This window comes from Phyllobates terribilis, unplaced genomic scaffold (assembly GCF_046119375.1).
Source record: "Phyllobates terribilis strain yellow unplaced genomic scaffold, ASM4611937v1 Scaffold_1__5_contigs__length_1240528914, whole genome shotgun sequence".
Taxonomy (NCBI): Eukaryota; Metazoa; Chordata; class Amphibia; order Anura; family Dendrobatidae; genus Phyllobates; species Phyllobates terribilis.
In genome coordinates this window covers 604,296,165-604,303,410 of record NW_027362761.1, presented here as the reverse complement: position 1 = coordinate 604,303,410, position 7,246 = coordinate 604,296,165, and positions in this window count along the sequence as shown.

The following is a 7,246-nucleotide window of genomic DNA, read 5'->3' as shown; positions in this document are numbered from 1 at the left end:
TCATACCATCCATGCAGCCAGTGACGCCATTCATAGACCCATTGACGTCATACCAATCATACACCCAGTGACGCCATCCATAGACCCAGTGACGTCATACCATCCATACACCCAGTGACGCCATCCATAGACCCAGTGACGTCATACCAATCATACACCCAGTGACGCCATCCATACACCCAGTGACGCCATACCAATCATACACCCAGTGACGCCATCCATAGACCCAGTGACGTCATAGCATCCGTACACCCAGTGACGCCATCCATAGACCCAGTGACGTCATACCAATCATACACCCAGTGACGCCATCCATAGACCCAGTGACGTCATACCATCCATACATCCAGTGACGCCATACCATCCAGACACCCAGTGACGCCATACCATCCAGACACCCAGTGACGCCATACCATCCAGACACCCAGTGACGCCATCCATAGACACAGTGATGTCATACCATCCACACACCCAGTGACACCATCCAGAGACCCAGTGACGTCATACCATCCATGCACCCAGTGACGCCATCCATAGACCCAGTGACATCATACCATCCATACACCCAGTGACGCCATCCATAGACCCAGTGAGAATATACCATGCACACACCCAGTGACGCCATCCACAGACCCAGTGACGCCATCCACAGACCCAGTGACGTCATACCATCCATGCACCCAGTGACGTCATACCATCTATAGACCCAGTGACGCCATGCCATCCAGAGACCCAGTGACGTCATACCATCCATACACCCAGAGACGTCATACCATCCAGACACCCAGAGATGCCATCCATACACCCAGTGACGTCATAGCGTCCATACACCCAGTGACGCCAGAGACCCAGTGACGCCATCCAGAGACGTCATACCATCCAGAAACCCAGTGACAACATACCATCCAGACACCCAGTGACAACATACCATCCAGACACCCAGTGACAACATACCATCCAGACACCCAGTGAAGTCATACCATCCAGACACCCAGTGAAGTCATACCATCCAGACACCCAGTGACGCCATCCAGAGACCCAGCGACGTCATACCATCCAGACACCCAGCGACGCCATCCCATCCAGACACCCAGCGACGCCATCCGTACACCCAGTGACGTCATAGCGTCCGTACACCCAGTGACGTCATAGCGTCCGTACACCCAGTGACGTCATAGCGTCCGTACACCCAGTGACGTCATAGCGTCCATACACCCAGTGACGTCATAGCGTCCATACACCCAGTGACGCCTTCCATAGACCCAGTGACGTCATAGCAATCATACACCCAGTGACGCCATCCATAGACCCAGTGACGTCATACCATCCATACACCCAGTGACGCCATCCAGAGACCCAGTGACGTCATACCATCCATACACCCAGTGACGCCATACCATCCATACACCCAGTGACGCCATACCATCCAGACACCCAGTGACGCCATCCATAGACCCAGTGATGTCATACCATCCAGAGACCCAGTGACACCATCCAGAGACCCAGTGACGTCATCCATAGACCCAGTGACGTCATACCATCCATACACCAAGTGACGCCATCCAGAGACCCAGTGACGTCATACCATCCATAGACCCAGTGAGAATATACCATGCACACACCCAGTGACGCCATCCACAGACCCATTGACGTCATATCATCCACAGACCCAGTGACGCCATCCATGCACCCAGTGACGTCATACCATCCATGCACCCAGTGACGTCATACCATCCATGCACCCAGTGACGTCATACCATCCATGCACCCAGTGACGTCATACCATCCATGCACCCAGTGACGTCATACCATCTATAGACCCAGTGACGTCATACCATCCATGCACCCAGTGACGTCATACCATCCATGCACCCAGTGACGTCATACCATCTATAGACCCAGTGACGCCATGCCATCTATAGACCCAGTGGCGCCATCCATAGACCCAGTGACGTCATACCATCCATACACCCAGTGACGCCATACCATCCATACACGCAGTGATGCCATCCAGAGACCCAGTGACGTCATACCATAGACATCCAGTGACGCAATCCAGAGACGTCATACCATCCAGACACCCAGTGATGCCATCCAGAGAAGTCATACCATCCAGACACCCAGAGACGTCATCCAGAGACCCAGTGACATCATGCCATCCAGACAACAGTGACGCCATCCAGAGACCCAGTGATGCGTTCCATCCACACACCCAGTGGTCATACAATCCACACACCCAGTGACGCCATCCAGAGACCCAGTGAAAACATCCAGAGACCCAGTGAACTCCATACCATCCAGAGACGTCATACCATCCATACACCCAGAGATGCCATCCAAAGGCCCAGTGACGTCATACTATCCAGACACAAGTGACGTCATCCAGAGACCCAGTGACGTCATACCATCCAGACCCCAGTGACGCCATCCAGAGACCCAGTGACGCGTTCCATCCCCACACCCAGTGAAGTCATACCATCCACACACCCAGTGACACCATCCAGAGACCCAGTGACGTCATACCATCCATACACCCAGTGACGCCATCCATAGACTCAGTGACGTTATACCATCCACACACCCAGTGACGCCATCCAGACCCAGTGACGCCATCCACAGACCCAGTGACGTCATACCATCCATAGACCCAGTGACGCCATCCATAGACCCATTGATGTCATACCATCCATACTCCCATTGACGCCATCCAAAGATGTCATACCATCCATGCACCAAGTGACGTCATACCATCCATGCACCCAGTGACGTCATACCATCCATGCACCCAGTGACGTCATACCATCCATGCACCCAGTGACGCCATACCATCCAGAGACCCAGTGACGCCATACCATCCAGAGACCCAGTGACGCCATCCATAGACCCAGTGACGTCATACCATCCATACACCCAGTGACGCCATAACATCCATACACCCAGTGACGTCATACCATCCAGACATCCAGTGACACAATCCAGAGACGTCATACCATCCAGATACCCAGTGATGCCATCCATGCCATCCAGAGACGTCATACCATCCAGACACCCAGTGACGTCATACCATCCAGACACCCAGTGACGTCATACCATCCATAGACCCAGTGACGCCATCCATAGACCCAGTGACGTCATACCATCCATACACCCAGTGATGTCATCCATAGACCCAGTGACGTCATACCATCCATACACCCAGTGATGTCATACCATCCAGACATCCAGTGACGCAATCCAGAGACGTCATACCATCCAGATACCCAGTGATGCCATCCATGCCATCCAGAGACGTCATACCAGACACCCAGTGAAGTCATACCATCCAGACACCCAGAGACGCCATCCATAGACCCAGTGATGCCATCCATAGACCCAGTGACGTCATACTTTCCATACACTCAGTGATGCCATCCATACACCCAGTGACGTCATACCATCCATAGACCCAGTGACGCCATCCATAGACTGAGTGACGTCTTAGCATCCAGACACCCAGTGACGCCATACCATCCAGACACCCAGTGACGCCATACCATCCAGACACCCAGTGACGCCATGCCATCCATACACCCAGTGACGCCATCCATAGACCCAGCGATGTCATACCATCCAGACACCCAGCGACGTCATACCATCCAGACACCCAGCGACGTCATACCATCCAGACACCCAGCGACGCCATCCGTACACCCAGTGACGTCATAGCGTCCGTACACCAAGTGACGTCATAGCGTCCATACACCCAGTGACGTCATAGCGTCCATACACCCAGTGACGCCATCTAGAGACCCAGTGACGCCATCCATACACCCAGTGACGTCATACCATCCACACACCCAGTGACGTCATCCAGAGACGCCATACCATCCATACACCCAGTGACACCATCCATACACCCAGTGACGTCATACCATCCAGACACCCAGTGACGCCATCCATAGACCCATTGACGTCATACCAATCATACACCCAGTGACGCCATCCATAGACAGTGACGTCATACCAATCATACACCCAGTGACGCCATCCCATCCATACACCCAGTGACGCCATCCATAGACCCAGTGATGTCATACCAATCATACACTCAGTGACGCCATCCATAGACCCAGTGACGTCATACCATCCATACACCCAGTGACGCCATCCATAGACCCAGTGACGTCATAGCAATCATACACCCAGTGACACCATCCATAGACCCAGTGACGTCATAGCAATCATACACCCAGTGACACCATCCATAGACCCAGTGACGTCATAGCATCCTTACACCCAGTGACGCCATCCATAGACCCAGTGACGTCATAGCAATCATACACCCAGTGACACCATCCATAGACCCAGTGACGTCATAGCATCCTTACACCCAGTGACGCCATCCATAGACCCAGTGACGTCATAGCAATCATACACCCAGTGACGCCATCCAGAGACCCAGTGACGCCATCCAGAGACCCAGGTACGTCATACCATCCATGCACCCAGTGACGCCATCCATAGACCCAGTGACATCATACCATCCATACACCCAGTGACGCCATCCATAGACACAGTGACGTCATACCAATCATACACCCAGTGACGCCATCCCATCCATACACCCAGTGACGCCATCTATAGACCCAGTGACGTCATACCATCCATACACCCAGTGACGTCATAGCAATCATACACCCAGTGACACCATCCATAGACCCAGTGACGTCATAGCAATCATACACCCAGTGACACCATCCATAGACCCAGTGACGTCATAGCATCCTTACACCCAGTGACGCCATCCATAGACCCAGTGACGTCATAGCAATCATACACCCAGTGACACCATCCATAGACCCAGTGACGTCATAGCATCCTTACACCCAGTGACGCCATCCATAGACCCAGTGACGTCATAGCAATCATACACCCAGTGACGCCATCCAGAGACCCAGTGACGCCATCCAGAGACCCAGGTACGTCATACCATCCATGCACCCAGTGACGCCATCCATAGACCCAGTGACATCATACCATCCATACACCCAGTGACGCCATCCATAGACCCAGTGAGAATATACGATGCACACACCCAGTGACGCCATCCACAGACCCAGTGACGTCATACCATCCATAGATCCAGTGACGCCATCCATAGACCCATTGATGTCATACCATCCATACTCCCGGTGACGCCGTCCAGAGACGTCATACCATCTATGCACCAAGTGACGTCATACCATCCATACACCCAGTGACGCCATCCCTAGACCCAGTGGCATCATACCTTCCATACACCCAGTGACGCCATACCATGTATACACCCAGTGACGCCATACCATCCAGGCACCAAGTGACACCATACCATCCATACACCCAGTGACGCCATCCATAGACCCAGTGACGTCGTACCATCCAGACACCCAGTGACGCCATACCATCCAGACACCCAGTGACGTCATACCATCCAGACACCCAGAGACGCCATCCCATCCGTACACCCAGAGACGCCATCCATAGACCCGGTGACGTCATACCATCCATACACCCGGTGGCGCCATCCAGGGACCCAGTGACGTCATACCATCCATACACCCAGTGACGCCATACCATCCATACACCCAGGTACGTCATACCATCCATGCACTCAGTGACGCCATCCATAGACCCAGTGACGTCATACCATCCATACACCCAGTGACGCCATCCATAGACCCAGTGACGTCATACCATCCATACACCCAGTGACGCCATCCATAGACCCAGTGACGTTATACCATCCACAGACCCAGTGACGCCATCCACAGACCCATTGACGTCATACCATCCATAGATCCAGAGACCCAGTGACGTCATACCATCCATGCAGCCAGTGACGTCATACCATCCATGCAGCCAGTGACGCCATTCATAGACCCATTGACGTCATACCAATCATACACCCAGTGACGCCATCCATAGACCCAGTGACGTCATACCATCCATACACCCAGTGACGCCATCCATAGACCCAGTGACGTCATACCAATCATACACCCAGTGACGCCATCCATACACCCAGTGACGCCATACCAATCATACACCCAGTGACGCCATCCATAGACCCAGTGACGTCATAGCATCCGTACACCCAGTGACGCCATCCATAGACCCAGTGACGTCATAGCATCCGTACACCCAGTGACGCCATCCATAGACCCAGTGACGTCATACCAATCATACACCCAGTGACGCCATCCATAGACCCAGTGACGTCATACCATCCATACACCCAGTGACGCCATCCAGAGACCCAGTGACGCCATACCATCCATACACCCAGTGACGCCATACCATCCAGACACCCAGTGACGCCATCCAGACACCCAGTGATGTCATACCATCCACACACCCAGTGACACCATCCAGAGACCCAGTGACGTCATACCATCCATGCACCCAGTGATGCCATCCATAGACCCAGTGACGTCATACCATCCATACACCCAGTGACGCCATCCATAGACCCAGTGAGAATATACCATGCACACACCCAGTGACGCCATCCAGACCCAGTGACGCCATCCACAGACCCAGTGACGTCATACCATCCATGCACCCAATGACGTCATACCATCTATAGACCCAGTGACGCCATGCCATCCAGAGACCCAGTGACGTCATACCATCCATACACCCAGAGACGTCATACCATCCAGACACCCAGAGATGCCATCCATACACCCAGTGACGTCATAGCGTCCATACACCCAGTGACGCCAGAGACCCAGTGACGCCATCCAGAGACGTCATACCATCCAGAAACCCAGTGACAACATACCATCCAGACACCCAGTGACGCGTTCCATCCACACACCCAGTGAAGTCATACCATCCAGAGACCCAGTGACGTCATACCATCCAGACACCAGTGACGCCATCCAGAGACCTAGTGACGCCATCCAGAGACGTCATACCATCCAGACACCCAGAGACGTCATACCATCCAGACACCAGTGACGCCATCCAGAGACCCAGGGACGTCATACCATCCAGACACCAGTGACGCGTTCCATCCACACACCCAGTGAAGTCATACCATCCATACACCCAGTGACTCCATCCAGAGACCCAGTGACGTCATACCATCCAGACACCAGTGACGCCATCCAGAGACCCAGTGACGCGTTCCATCCACACCCAGTGAAGTCATACCATCGACGCACCCAGTGACGCCATCCAGAGACCCAGTGACGTCATACCATACAGACACGTCATACCATCC